This window comes from Eucyclogobius newberryi, unplaced genomic scaffold (genome assembly GCF_026437365.1).
Source record: "Eucyclogobius newberryi isolate DKJ021-1_F unplaced genomic scaffold, fEucNew1.0.hap1 SCAF_29, whole genome shotgun sequence".
NCBI classification, from domain to species: Eukaryota; Metazoa; Chordata; class Actinopteri; order Gobiiformes; family Gobiidae; genus Eucyclogobius; species Eucyclogobius newberryi.
Genome location: NW_027315934.1, coordinates 430298 through 446129, shown reverse-complemented (window position 1 = coordinate 446129; position 15832 = coordinate 430298). Strand labels below are relative to the sequence as shown.

The following is a 15832-nucleotide window of genomic DNA, read 5'->3' as shown; positions in this document are numbered from 1 at the left end:
GTTCATAGTTATCTACCGACCTCCTGGTCCCTACTCAGAGTTTTTAACAGAGTTTTCTGACTTTATATCAAACTTAGTGTTAGCCTGGGATAAAATAGTTATAGTTGGAGACTTTAATATCCACGTGAACATGAGTGATGACGCTCTCAGTAATGCCTTCAGCGCCTTGTTAGACAGCATTGGTTTCACTCAGAATGTAAATAAACCGACTCACACTCACAAGAACACTCTGGATCTTATCCTAACGTATGGAACAGAGATTAGTGACCTCATTGTCCTCCCTCAAAACCCTATATTGTCAGACCATTTCCTTATTACCTTTCAGTTTATTCTTAAAGATCATCCAGTCCCACAAAATAAAGTTACAATGAAAAGGACAATATCTGAAAAATCTATCTCAAAATTCAAAGAAATAATAGAGCCAATATTCAGTGACATGTCATGTGATCCTGCTGAGAACAGCTTTAGTCCCAGTTTAAGTGATCAATTTGTCGACTTGACCATGAATTCTCTGAAGTCTGCTCTTGACGTTGTCGCGCCGTTAAAACAGAAGGTCATTAGGCCAAAGCGCGCCTCCCCATGGTACAACCAAGAACTGCGTTCACATAAACAAAGAGTTAGAAAGTTAGAGGGATTATTTCATCGCTCTTGCACCGAAGAATCCCTAAAAGCATGGAAAAGTTGCCTGCTGTCCTATAAGCAGGCTCTGCGTAAGGCCCAAACCAGATATTATTCAAATCTAATAGAAGTCAACAAAAGTAACACTAAATTCCTTTTCAGCACTGTAGCTAGGCTAACAAACTGTCACAGTGCAGTAGAGCCCTCAATCCCAGCTACACTTAGCTCTGATGATTTTCTCCTATTTTTTAACAATAAAATAAAAACAATCAGAGATAAATTAGATGAAATTACGCCCGCTATTAGCCCTGAACTAGCCCAAGCTGTAAATCTAACGTCCCATATAAATCCACCTGTAAACTTAGAAAGGTTCACAGCTGTTGATCAAACAGAGATAACTTCAGCCATTATGTCTTCTAAAAGCTCAACTTGTGTCCTAGACCCCATTCCAAGCAGACTCCTCAAAGACATTCTCCCCCTAATTATAGACCCTATCCTTACTATAATAAATACTTCACTCGAAAGTGGCTATGTTCCACAGTCCTTCAAACATGCAGTCATTAAACCTCTTCTGAAAAAGCCTAATCTAGATCCCGACCTATTGGTAAACTACAGACCTATTTCAAATCTTCCCTTCGTCTCTAAAATCCTTGAAAACGTTGTAGTAAAACAGCTTTGTCGCCACCTGCAGGACAATAACTTATTTGAAGTTTTTCAGTCAGGGTTCAGAGCCCACCACAGCACTGAAACTGCACTGGTTAAAGTCACAAATGATTTGTTATTAGCCGCTGACGATGGACTGGTCTCAGTCCTGGTTCTGTTGGACCTCAGCGCAGCGTTTGACACCATCGACCACAACATTCTACTGCAGAGGTTAGAATGTGATGTAGGTGTTGGAGGAACAGCCCTCAGCTGGTTTAAATCCTATCTATCTGATAGGTTCCAATTTGTTAATGTAAACCAGAGCTCCTCACCAAGCTCTAAAGTAATTTACGGTGTGCCACAGGGTTCGGTACTCGGTCCAATTCTGTTTACTCTTTATATGCTGCCATTAGGCAACATTATCAGAAAGCATGACATTAACTTCCACTGCTATGCAGACGACACTCAGCTGTATTTATCAATGAAACCTGATCAGAGCGATCAAGTAGACAGACTTAGTACTTGTGTGAAGGAGATAAAAACCTGGATGACACTAAACTACCTGCTTCTTAACCCTGAAAAAAACCAAGGTCATTGTGCTTGGCCCTAAGCATCTACGAGATGCTCTATCTGAGCAGATAGTCACACTGGACAATGTCAGTGTAGCCTTCAGTTCTACTGTAAGAAACCTTGGAGTCTTATTTGACCAGGAGCTCTCATTTAAAGCTCATATAAATCAAGCTTGTAAAACAGCTTATTTCCATTTGCGCAACATAGCCAAAATCAGAAGAATCCTGCCTAAAAGTGATGCCGAAAAACGTATCCATGCATTTGTAACGACTAGATTAGACTACTGTAACTCCCTGCTTGCAGCGTGTCCTAAAAGCTCCATAAAAAGCTTTCAACTGGTTCAAAATGCAGCAGCAAGATTACTAACAGGAACAAAAAGAAGAGAGCACATTACGCCAGTGCTGAAGTCTCTTCACTGGCTCCCTGTCGAGTTTAGAATCAAATTCAAAATTCTACTCTTGACCTACAAAGCCATAAATGACATGGCCCCATCCTACCTCAAAGATGCTCTAGAACCATATCATCCAAACAGAGCTCTTCGCTCTCAGAATGCCGGCCTTCTGGTGGTGCCAAGAGTCTCTAAAAGCACAGTAGGAGGTAGAGCGTTTAGCTCCCAAGCTCCTGTGTTATGGAATCAGCTCCCGACCCATGTTAAATATGCTGACACAGTCTCTTCATTTAAGTCCAGGCTTAAAACATTCCTCTTCGAAATCGCTTATGGTCAGACTAGTTAGGAACAGAAACATAAACCCACAGCTTCAGCTACGCTGCCCTAGGAGTAACTATGCTGGGGGAAGTATGACAGCTTGAGCACTATCCTCTTCTTCTTCTGACTACTTATGCTATCAAACAATATTTATTTTTTGATTCCACTTGCAAACTGTTCACCGCCTTCTTTTTCTTTCTCTCACTCCTGAGGACCTGTGGACCCAGATGCCCCTCCCCTGGTGAAGTGGTCCCTGCCCTGTGTGGACGGTCCCTCATCTGCCTGAGGGGTGGGTCCAGCTTGCCCCCGACGGTCCCTCATCTGCCTGACGAGTGGGTCCAGCTCGCCTCCAACGGTCCCTCATCTGCCTGAAGAGTGGGTCCAGTTCGCCTCAGTCGGTCCCTCATCTGCCTGAAGAGTGGGTCCAGTTCGCCTCAGTCGGTCCCTCATCTGCCTGAAGAGTGGGTCCAGTTCGCCTCAGTCGGTCCCTCATCTGCCTGAAGAGTGGGTCCAGTTTGCCTCAGTCGGTCCCTCATCTGCCTGAAGAGTGGGTCCAGCTCCAGTCTCCCTCGTGTCCGTCTGTCCGTCTGTGAGAGTCGGATCTCTCCTTCACTGGAACTCCTCCAGGTTTCTACGCTTTTTTCCCAAAGAGGTTTTTCTTGTAGTTTTTCCTGGCCGAGAAGGAGAGTCTAAGGACAGAGGACCCTGGGACATCGTCCCTCGCCACCACAGACATTGTCTGACTCCCTCGCCACCACAGACATTGTCTGACTTCATCGCCACCACAGACATTGTTGATTCATTTCTCCCTGTGGCCCTCAGAGGCAAATGTTGTTGTGATTTTGGGCCTTACAAAAATAAATTGATTTGATTTGATTAGAGCACAGTGCTTCTGTGCAAGATCCCAGTTCTGCATTACCTTTGAATCTAGATAACACATTTTGAAGCAATTTGAGTCATTTAGATGTATATAGCCCCGTAGGTATAATGCACTGGCCCCCTAAACCAGGGATTTTAGGTTCAAGTCCCATCGAAGGAGAGCACTCAGCAGAGTGGCGCAGCGGAAGCGTGCTGGGCCCATAACTCAGAGGTCGATGGATCGAAACCATCCTCTGCTAGAATGTGTTACTTTTCACTGATGGCTTTTCTAATCAGGATTAACCTAGCTAGTCAGCAAAGTGTAGGTTTATTCACAACTGATGCCGATATAGATGATGGAAGCTGAGTTTCAGCGCGAGCTCCCAGTTCCACCTTCCATTTAATCGAGCAGCACTTTTATTTAATCCATCCTACATTGTCATTTCTTTTTTGGGGGGAAAAATAGCTGAGAAGGAACTCTTTCAAGACTATGTTACTTCACAAGTAATCAAAGTCAACGCTATGTTTAAGTAACTCTCTTGTCTTTAAGATAATGGTCCAGCAATCAGCACCTAGTAAAATTGCATACTCATGCTGAACCAACAAGATGTAGGTCAAAAAAGAACTATGGTTACACATTTTGAAGCAATTTGAGTCCATTAGGTGTACAAAACCCCATAATTATAATGCATAGGACAATAGCCTCCAAAATCCCGTATTGTGGATTTCAGGTCCATGGTCTTATTGGCTGAACGACAAGCAACATACAAATCACGAGACTTTTTCCATTTAGAATGGGCTTCTTTCAATTACATGCAGAATCAAACACTTTTAGATTGGATTAAAAATGCTTGCTAACAAGCTGATTCCCCAAATATGCACTGTTTGGACTGTTCCTCAACTCTCAAACATCACTGAGGTCTACTTTATAATTCAATCAGTTGCTTTGTAATCCTTCCCATATGGTCTAGCGGTTAGGATTCCTGGTTTTCACCCAGATGGCCCGGGTTCAACTCCCGGTATGGGAATTTCCTGCTCTTGGAAGACTTGTATCCACATTACGCACAGGACATGTTGTGAAAACAAGTGCAAAAACCTTTAAATGGTGTCCAGCGAGGCATAGAAAAATATCACGCATTTGGGCGCAGCTTTAATATCTAGTAATCGACTTTTAGCTTTTCCATGCAGTCTAACAGTTGTTGGATTTGAATGCATCCCTTCACAGGGACACGAACCTAAATCTAGCCCCTTAGACCACTCGGCCAGAATATCTAGTAGGGATCCAACACAAACTCAGAATGGCCAGATAGTGCTTCTTACCCAAAATGTTTTCATGCACTCAGTCAAATGCTTTGTTTGAAACAAAACAATATCTCAAATTTGAGAGCAAAATGAACTGTATTCAATATCAAGAAATACTTCTATTTAGCAAAAGCAAAATACAAATCACGAGATTTGTTGCACGTAGAGTGGGCTTCTTTCCATTACATGCAGAACCAAGCACTTTTAGATAGTAAACATGCTTGCTTAAAAGCTGGTGCCCCAACTGAGCACTGTTCCTTAACCTCTCCAACATCCATGAGGCTTATGTTACACTTCAATCTTTTACACTTGATTCTTACATTTCCCATATGCTCTAGTGGTTAGGATTTCTGTCAACTGGAATTGAATCCTGTCAGCAACGTCTGTTTGGGAGCACAACTTTCAAGCTTTCGTTCCATTTTATAAACCAGCATGTTTCATTTCTCAGCATTTCTTTCAGATCAAGGGCATGTAGTAAATCCTGGGTTCAGTCCCCTGCAGCGCCATTCAGTAGTCTGTTCATGGCACAAAGGGAAAGGTGTTGTCTCCAAACCTTGCTTGGAAAAAAATCATGACAGGCAGTAGATGGGGATGTAGCTCAGTGGTAGAGCACAGTGCTTCTGTGCAAGATCCCAGTTCTGCATTACCTTTGAATCTAGATAACACATTTTGAAGCAATTTGAGTCATTTAGATGTATATAGCCCCGTAGGTATAATGCACTGGCCCCCTAAACCAGGTATTTTAGGTTCAAGTCCCATAGAAGGAGAGCACTCAGCAGAGTGGCGCAGCGGAAGTGTGCTGGGCCCATAACCCAGAGGTCGATGGATCGAAACCATCCTCTGCTAGAATGTGTTTATTTGCACTGATGGCTTTTCTAATCAGGATTAACCAAGCTAGTCAGCAAAGTGTAGGTTTATTCTCAAGTGATGCCGATATAGATCATGGAAGCTGAGTTTCAGCGCGAGCTCCCAGTTCCACCTTCCATTTAATCGAGCAGCACTTTTATTTAATCCATCCTACATTGTCATTTCTTTTTTGGGGGGAAAAATAGCTGAGAAGGAACTCTTTCAAGACTATGTTACTTCACAAGTAATCAAAGTCAACGCTATGTTTAAGTAACTCTCTTGTCTTTAAGATAATGGTCCAGCAATCAGCACCTAGTAAAATTGCATACTCATGCTGAACCAACAAGATGTAGGTCAAAAAAGAACTATGGTTACACATTTTGAAGCAATTTGAGTCCATTAGGTGTACAAAACCCCATAATTATAATGCATAGGACAATAGCCTCCAAAATCCCGTATTGTGGATTTCAGGTCCATGGTCTTATTGGCTGAACGACAAGCAACATACAAATCACGAGACTTTTTCCATTTAGAATGGGCTTCTTTCAATTACATGCAGAATCAAACACTTTTAGATTGGATTAAAAATGCTTGCTAACAAGCTGATTCCCCAAATATGCACTGTTTGGACTGTTCCTCAACTCTCAAACATCACTGAGGTCTACTTTATAATTCAATCAGTTGCTTTGTAATCCATCCTATATGGTCTAGTGGTTAGGATTCGCAGTTTTCACCCAGGTGGCCCGGGTTCAACTCCCGGTATGGGAATATCCTGCTCTTGGAAGACTTGTATCCACATTACGCACAGGACATGTTGTGAAAACAAGTGTAAAAACCTTTAATTGGTGTCCAGCGAGGCATAGAAAAATATCACGCATTTGGGCGCAGCTTTAATATCTAGTAATCGACCTTTAGCTTTTCCATGCAGTCTAACAGTGGTTGGATTTGAATATATCCCTTCACAGGGACACGAACCTAAATCTAGCCCCTTAGACCACTCGGCCAGAATATCTAGTGGGGATCCAACACAAACTCAGAATGGCCAGATAGTGCTTCTTACCCAAAATGTTTTCATGCACTCAGTCAAATGCTTTGTTTGAAACAAAACAATATCTCAAATTTGAGAGCAAAATGAACTGTATTCAATATCAAGAAATACTTCTATTTAGCAAAAGCAAAATACAAATCACGAGATTTGTTGCACGTAGAGTGGGCTTCTTTCCATTACATGCAGAACCAAGCACTTTTAGATAGTAAAAATGCTTGCTTAAAAGCTGGTGCCCCAACTGAGCACTGTTCCTTAACCTCTCCAACATCCATAAGGCTTATGTTACACTTCAATCTTTTACACTTGATTCTTACATTTCCCATATGCTCTAGTGGTTAGGATTTCTGTCAACTGGAATTGAATCCTGTCAGCAACGTCTGTTTGGGAGCACAACTTTCAAGCTTTCGTTCCATTTTATAAACCAGCATGTTTCATTTCTCAGCATTTCTTTCAGATCAAGGGCATGTAGTAAATCCTGGGTTCAGTCCCCTGCAGCGCCATTCAGTAGTCTGTTCATGGCACAAAGGGAAAGGTGTTGTCTCCAAACCATGCTTGGAAAAAAATCATGACAGGCGGTAGATGGGGATGTAGCTCAGTGGTAGAGCACAGTGCTTCTGTGCAAGATCCCAGTTCTGCATTACCTTTGAATCTAGATAACACATTTTGAAGCAATTTGAGTCATTTAGATGTATATAGCCCCGTAGGTATAATGCACAGGCCCCCTAAACCAGGTATTTTATGTTCAAGTCCCATCGAAGGAGAGCACTCAGCAGAGTGGCGCAGCGGAAGCGTGCTGGGCCCATAACCCAGAGGTCGATGGATCGAAACCATCCTCTGCTATAATGTGTTTATTTGCACTGATGGCTTTTCTAATCAGGATTAACCAAGCTAGTCAGCAAAGTGTAGGTTTATTCTCAACTGATGCCGATATAGATGATGGAAGCTGAGTTTCAGCGCGAGCTCCCAGTTCCACCTTCCATTTAATCGAGCAGCACTTTTATTTAATCCATCCTACATTGTCATTTCTTTTTTGGGGGGAAAAAATAGCTGAGAAGGAACTCTTTCAAGACTATGTTACTTCACAAGTAATCAAAGTCAACGCTATGTTTAAGTAACTCTCTTGTCTTTAAGATAATGGTCCAGCAATCAGCACCTAGTAAAATTGCATACTCATGCTGAACCAACAAGATGTAGGTCAAAAAAGGACTATAGTTACACATTTTGAAGCAATTTGAGTCTATTAGGTGTACAAAACCCCATAATTATAATGCACAGGACAATAGCCTCCAAAATCCCGTATTGTGGATTTCAGGTCCATGGTCTTATTGGCTGAACGACAAGCAACATACAAATCACGAGACTTTTTCCATTTAGAATGGGCTTCTTTCAATTACATGCAGAATCAAACACTTTTAGATTGGATTAAAAATGCTTGCTAACAAGCTGATTCCCCAAATATGCACTGTTTGGACTGTTCCTCAACTCTCAAACATCACTGAGGTCTACTTTATAATTCAATCAGTTGCTCTGTAATCCATCCCATATGGTCTAGCGGTTAGGATTCGCAGTTTTCACCCATGTGGGCCGGGTTCAACTCCCGGTATGGGAATATCCTGCTCTTGGAAGACTTGTATCCACATTACGCATAGGACATGTTGTGAAAACAAGTGTAAAAACCTTTAATTGGTGTCCAGCGAGGCATAGAAAAATATCACGCATTTGGGCGCAGCTTTAATATCTAGTAATCGACGTTTAGCTTTTCCATGCAGTCTAACAGTTGTTGGATTTGAATGCATCCCTTCACAGGGACACGAACCTAAATCTAGCCCCTTAGACCACTCGGCCAGAATATCTAGTGGGGATCCAACACAAACTCAGAATGGCCAGATAGTGCTTCTTACCCAAAATGTTTTCATGCACTCAGTCAAATGCTTTGTTTGAAACAAAACAATATCTCAAATTTGAGAGCAAAATGAACTGTATTCAATATCAATAAATACTTCTATTTAGCAAAAGCAAAATACAAATCACGAGATTTGTTGCACGTAGAGTGGGCTTCTTTCCATTACATGCAGAACCAAGCACTTTTAGATAGTAAAAATGCTTGCTTAAAAGCTGGTGCCCCAACTGAGCACTGTTCCTTAACCTCTCCAACATCCATAAGGCTTATGTTACACTTCAATCTTTTACACTTGATTCTTACATTTCCCATATGCTCTAGTGGTTAGGATTTCTGTCAACTGGAATTGAATCCTGTCAGCAACGTCTGTTTGGGAGCACAACTTTCAAGCTTTCGTTCCATTTTATAAACCAGCATGTTTCATTTCTCAGCATTTCTTTCAGATCAAGGGCATGTAGTAAATCCTGGGTTCAGTCCCCTGCAGCGCCATTCAGTAGTCTGTTCATGGCACAAAGGGAAAGGTGTTGTCTCCAAACCTTGCTTGGAAAAAAATCATGACAGGCAGTAGATGGGGATGTAGCTCAGTGGTAGAGCACAGTGCTTCTGTGCAAGATTCCAGTTCTGCATTACCTTTGAATCTAGATAACACATTTTGAAGCAATTTGAGTCATTTAGATGTATATAGCCCCGTAGGTATAATGCACTGGCCCCCTAAACCAGGGATTTTATGTTCAAGTCCCATCGAAGGAGAGCACTCAGCAGAGTGGCGCAGCGGAAGCGTGCTGGGCCCATAACCCAGAGGTCGATGGCTCAAAACCATCCTCTGCTAGAATGTGTTTATTTGCACTGATGGCTTTTCTAATCAGGATTAACCAAGCTAGTCAGCAAAGTGTAGGTTTATTCTCAACTGATGCCGATATAGATGATGGAAGCTGAGTTTCAGCGCGAGCTCCCAGTTCCACCTTCCATTTAATCGAGCAGCACTTTTATTTAATCCATCCTACATTGTCATTTCTTTTTTGGGGGGAAAAATAGCTGAGAAGGAACTCTTTCAAGACTATGTTACTTCACAAGTAATCAAAGTCAACGCTATGTTTAAGTAACTCTCTTGTCTTTAAGATAATGGTCCAGCAATCAGCACCTAGTAAAAATGCATACTCATGCTGAACCAACAAGATGTAGGTCAAAAAAGGACTATGGTTACACATTTTGAAGCAATTTGAGTCTATTAGGTGTACAAAACCCCATAATTATAATGCACAGGACAATAGCCTCCAAAATCCCATATTGTGGATTTCAGGTCCATGGTCTTATTGGCTGAACGACAAGCAACATGCAAATCACGAGACTTTTTCCATTTAGAATGGGCTTCTTTCAATTACATGCAGAATCAAACACTTTTAGATTGGATTAAAAATGCTTGCTAACAAGCTGATTCCCCAAATATGCACTGTTTGGACTGTTCCTCAACTCTCAAACATCACTGAGGTCTACTTTATAATTTAATCAGTTGCTTTGTAACCCTTCCCATATGGTCTAGCGGTTAGGATTCCTGGTTTTCACCCAGGTGGCCCGGGTTCAACTCCCGGTATGGGAATATCCTGCTCTTGGAAGACTTGTATCTACATTACGCACAGGACATGTTGTGAAAACAAGTGTAAAATCCTTTAATTGGTGTCCAGCGAGGCATAGAAAAATATCACGCATTTGGGCGCAGCTTTAATATCTAGTAATCGACGTTTAGCTTTTCCATGCAGTCTAACAGTGGTTGGATTTGAATGCATCCCTTCACAGGGACACGAACCTAAATCTAGCCCCTTAGACCACTCGGCCAGAATATCTAGTGGGGATCCAACACAAACTCAGAATGGCCAGATAGTGCTTCTTACCCAAGATGTTTTCATGCACTCAGTCAAATGCTTTGTTTGAAACAAAACAATATCTCAAATTTGAGAGCAAAACGAACTGTATTCAATATCAAGAAAAACTTTTATTTGGCAAAAGCAAAATACAAATCACGAGATTTGTTGCATGTAGAGTGGGCTTCTTTCCATTACATGCAGAACCAAGCACTTTTAGATAGTAAAAATGCTTGCTTAAAAGCTGGTGCCCCAACTGAGCACTGTTCCTTAACCTCTCCAACATCCATGAGGCTTATGTTACGCTTCAATCTTTTACACTTGATTCTTACATTTCCCATATGCTCTCGTGGTTAGGATTTCTGTCAACTGGAATTGAATCCTGTCAGCAACGTCTGTTTGGGAGCACAACTTTCAAGCTTTCGTTCCATTTTATAAACCAGCATGTTTCATTTCTCAGCATTTCTTTCAGATCAAGGGCATGTAGGAAATCCTGGGTTCAGTCCCCTGCAGCGCCATTCAGTAGTCTGTTCATGGCACAAAGGGAAAGGTGTTGTCTCCAAACCTTGCTTGGAAAAAAATCATGACAGGCAGTAGATGGGGATGTAGCTCAGTGGTAGAGCACAGAGCTTCTGTGCAAGATCCCAGTTCTGCATTACCTTTGAATCTAGATAACACATTTTGAAGCAATTTGAGTCATTTAGATGTATATAGCCCCGTAGGTATAATGCACTGGCCCCCTAAACCAGGTATTTTAGGTTCAAGTCCCATCGAAGGAGAGCACTCAGCAGAGTGGCGCAGCGGAAGCGTGCTGGGCCCATAACCCAGAGGTCGATGGATCGAAACCATCCTCTGCTAGAATGTGTTTATTTGCACTGATGGCTTTTCTAATCAGGAATAACCCTTTAGGCGCCAGAGATTATGGATGAAATAAATGTATGAATAAAAAACTTCCTGAGATACAGAGAACTGAAGCCGGGGCACAGCTCTGGGTCGGCAGTGCCCCTGGAGGCCCGTAGAAGCTCCACACTCCAGTTGATTCTTGGATAAAAGTGCACCCAGCCGGTCTCGAACTCGCGTGAGGCGGAGCAGGGATCACCCACCCCGCACACGGCCAGACTTTGCCCGGCCAGGGAGCACCTTCTGCGGGTCGGAGGCTCCGGGTCGGAGCCCCTGGAGCCTGGAGCCCTCACCGGGCCCCGAACTCGGCTGCCGGAGGCAGTGCAGTGCCTCATGGATAAAGGTGCACCCAGCCGGTCTCGAACTCGCGTGAGGCGGAGCAGGGATCACCCACCCCGCACACGGCCAGACTTTGCCCGGCCAGGGAGCACCTTCTGCGGGTCGGAGGCTCCGGGTCGGAGCCCCTGGAGCCTGGAGCCCTCACCGGCCCCGAACTCGGCACTGCCACCCAGCCGGTCTCGAACTCGCGTGAGGCGGAGCAGGGATCACCCACCCCGCACACGGCCAGACTTTGCCCGGCCAGGGAGCACTTTCTGCGGGTCGGAGGCTCCGGGTCGGACACCCTGGAGCCTGGAGCCCTCACCGGGCCCCGAACTCGGCTGCCGGAGGCAGTGCAGTGCCTCATGGATAAAGGTGCACCCAGCCGGTCTCGAACTCGCGTGAGGCGGAGCAGGGATCATCCACCCCGCACACGGCCAGACTTTGCCCGGCCAGGGAGCACCTTCTGCGGGTCGGAGGCTCCGGGTCGGAGCCCCTGGAGCCTGGAGCCCTCACCGGGCCCCGAACTCGGCTGCTGGAGGCAGTGCAGTGCCTCATGGATAAAAGTGCACCCAGCCGGTCTCGAACTCGCGTGAGGCGGAGCAGGGATCATCCACCCCGCACACGGCCAGACTTTGCCCGGGGAAGGGCCACTCTGGCTGGGCATGGCCTCCACTGAGCACCCCCTGGAACCCCTGGAGCCCCCGGAGCAGCTCCAGAGCCACCCCCCACTCTCCCCAGATTCTGCCCGGGGAAGGGCCACTCTGGCTGGGCATGGCCTCCACTGAGCACCCCCTGGAGCCCCCGGAGCACCTCCAGAGCCACCCCCCACTCTCCCCACACTCTGCCCGGGGAAAGGCCACTCTGGCTGGGCATGGCCTCCGCCGAGCACCCCCTGGAACCCCTGGAGCCCCTCCAGAACCACCCCCCACTCCTCCAGACTCACCACGGGGAAGGGCCACTCTGGCTGGGCATGGCCCCCACTGAGCACCCCCTGGAACCCCTGGAGCCCCCGGAGCACCTCCAGAGCCACCCCCCACTCTCCCCAGATTCTGCCCGGGGAAGGGCCACTCTGGCTGGGCATGGCCTCCACTGAGCACCCCCTGGAGCCCCCGGAGCACCTCCAGAGCCACCCCCCACTCTCCCCAGATTCTGCCCGGGGAAGGGCCACTCTGGCTGGGCATGGCCTCCGCCGAGCACCCCCTGGAACCCCTGGAGCCCCTCCAGAGCCACCCCGCATTCCCCCAAACTCAGTCTGGGGACGGGCCACTCTGGCTGGGCATGGCCTCCACTGAACACCCCCTGGAACCCCTGGAGCCCCTGGAGCACCTCCAGAGCCACCCCCCACTCTCCCCAGATTCTGCCCGGGGAAGGGCCACTCTGGCTGGGCATGGCCTCCGCCGAGCACCCCCTGGAACCCCTGGAGCCCCTCCAGAGCCACCCCGCATTCCCCCAAACTCAGTCTGGGGACGGGCCACTCTGGCTGGGCATGGCCTCCACTGAACACCCCCTGGAACCCCTGGAGCCCCCGGAGCACCTCCAGAGCCACCCCCCACTCTCCCCAGATTCTGCCCGGGGAAGGGCCACTCTGGCTGGGCATGGCCTCCGCCGAGCACCCCCTGGAACCCCTGGAGCCCCTCCAGAGCCACCCCGCATTCCCCCAAACTCAGTCTGGGGACGGGCCACTCTGGCTGGGCATGGCCTCCACTGAACACCCCCTGGAGCCCCCGGAGCACCTCCAGAGCCACCCCCCACTCTCCCCAGATTCTGCCCGGGGAAGGGCCACTCTGGCTGGGCATGGCCTCCGCCGAGCACCCCCTGGAACCCCTGGAGCCCCTCCAGAGCCACCCCGCATTCCCCCAAACTCAGTCTGGGGACGGGCCACTCTGGCTGGGCATGGCCTCCACTGAACACCCCCTGGAACCCACGGAGCACCTCCAGAGCCACCCCGCATTCCCCCAAACTCAGTCTGGGGACGGGCCACTCTTCCCCGGGTTGCAGGCTCTGGGACTCCGGGGATGACCACCGGGGACCAGGCCCTCCCTTCGAACCCGGGGACCCACACTTAAGCACCCCCACACGGGCTACACACCCTTGGTTCAGCCCCCTGGAGGTCCGTGCCCTTGGTACTATACCATGGAAGTCCGTGCCCTTGGTACTCTGACTGGAGTACCAAGGGAACGGCCCAGCACTCACCACAGAGGCTCGCGCCGGCCCCGGCCCACCTTTCGTCCCCGGGTACCCACACTTAAGCACCCCCACACGAGCTACACACCCTTGGTGCAGCCCCCTGGAAGTCTGTGCCCTTGGTACTCTGAGCCACTTTAAAAGATAAAAAGCACCAGGACCCCAAGGCCCTGGCTCCCCTGTCCCCTACACCACACTTGGAGGCAGGGCCTTTGCCCTCCACTGGCTGCCCCCGCGCCCAATGTACTCCATAACCGAAGAAGAGAGGGGGACCCGGAGGCCGGCCTACTAGGGTAACAGGTTTAATTTAGAGCCGGGGCTCTGGACCACAAATGCCTACAACCCCGCAGTGCGCAGGAGCCTTCGAAGCTGGATGAAACCAGAACGGGGCCCTATGATGGCGGTGACCAGCCAGTTGATAGCAAAGTGAGCCCTGGACAGGCGCTGCATTTGACAAACTCAGAGACGAGGAAGGGACCGGAGTCGGACCAAATATATCATCTGGCGCTGTGTCCAGCGTGAGGGTGAGCCAGCGCAAATCAGGACCACAAATGCCTACAACCCCGCAGTGCGCAGGAGCCTTCGAAGCTGGATGAAACCAGAACGGGGCCCTACGATGGCGGTGACCAGCCAGTTGATAGCAAAGTGAGCCCTGGACAGGCGCTGCATTTGACAAACTCAGAGACGAGGAAGGGACCGGAGTCGGACCAAAAATATGCGCCGGCCCTGCCCCCCGCCCCGCGCAGAGCCATCGGACACGTTGAGGCTGAAGGGGACTGGCGCAGAGCCCTTGGGCCCAGGGGCTAAGCGCAGCCATCATCCTTCAAGCCGCGCCTCCTGCTGCGCGGGGGTGAGTGACAATGGGCCCGGACTGTGGTTCCGTCGGACGCGTTGAGGCTGAAGGAGACTGGCGCAGAGCCCCTGTAACAGGGGCTAAGCGCAGCCATCATCCTCCAAGCCGCGCGTCCTTCAGTGCGGGGGTGAGTGACAGTGGGCCTGGACTGTTGTTCCACCTGACGCGTTGAGGCTGAAGGGGACTGGTGCAGAGCCCCTGTGCCAGGGGCTAAGCGCAGCCATCATCCTCCAAGCCGCGCGTCCTTCTGCGCAGGGGTGAGTGACAGTGGACCCGGACTGTGTTCCCACCGGACGCGTTGAGGCTGAAGGGGACTGGCTCAGAGCCCCTGGCACAGGGGCTAAGCACAGCCATCATCCTTCAAGCCGCGCGTCCTTCAGTGCGGGGGTGAGTGACAGAGGGCCTGGACTGTTGTTCCACCGGACGCGTTGAGGCTGAAGGGGACTGGTGCAGAGCCCCTGTGCCAGGGGCTAAGCGCAGCCATCATCCTCCAAGCCGCGCGTCCTTCTGCGCAGGGGTGAGTGACAATGGACCCGGACTGTGTTCCCACCGGACGCGTTGAGGCTGAAGAGGACTGGCTCAGAGCCCCTGGCACAGGGGCTAAGCGCAGCCATCATCCTTCAAGCCGCGCGTCCTTCAGTGCGGGGGTGAGTGACGGTCCCATCTCCGGAGACAAGGGGCCAGGCGCGGGGGAAGCCAGTCAGACTGACGCCCCGCGCCTGGTGGGACCTCTGTCTCGGCCTCGCTTCCAACGTGTCCGGCGTGAGGTTAGCCGGAGCAAACCACAGCCGCAAAATGTAAACAAACCCGCAGTGCGCAGGAGCCTTCGAAGCTGGATAAAACCAGAACGGGGCCCTACGATGGCGGGTCTTGAGTGCCAATAGACCAAGCTCCTTGTCTGGTATACATAGAACCATGATTTGTACCATTTTCATGGTTGATTCATGGATCCCTGCTCCGCCTCACGCGAGTTCGAGACCGGCTGGGTGCACTTTTATCCATGAGGCACTGCACTGCCTCCGGCAGCCGAGTTCGGGGCCCGGTGAGGGCTCCAGGCTCCAGGGGCTCCGACCCGGAGCCTCCAACCCGCAGAAGGTGCTCCCTGGCCGGGCAAAGTCTGGCCGTGTGCGGGGTGGATGGCCCTGGGTCTGGGCGGCGCTAAGATCACGGAGCGGGTCACCTCCGCGTACAGCCCGTGGTCAGCGTGACACTGTGCTCTGCCCCG

The 15832-nt window shown here is 48.9% G+C and overlaps 3 non-coding genes across 3 annotated transcripts; all 3 read left to right on the top strand.

Annotated features, from left to right (window-relative positions):
* The first annotated feature begins 4350 nt into the window (after nt 1-4350).
* Nucleotides 4351-4422, top strand: trnae-uuc (transfer RNA glutamic acid (anticodon UUC)). Its single transcript has one exon. It is a non-coding gene; the product is annotated as a tRNA-Glu (tRNA).
* Nucleotides 4423-10015: 5593 nt separating this feature from the next.
* On the top strand, nt 10016-10087 carry trnae-uuc (transfer RNA glutamic acid (anticodon UUC)). The gene has a single exon. It is a non-coding gene; the product is annotated as a tRNA-Glu (tRNA).
* Nucleotides 10088-11135: 1048 nt separating this feature from the next.
* trnam-cau (transfer RNA methionine (anticodon CAU)) lies at nt 11136-11207 on the top strand. The gene has a single exon. It is a non-coding gene; the product is annotated as a tRNA-Met (tRNA).
* The last annotated feature ends 4625 nt before the right edge of the window (nt 11208-15832 follow it).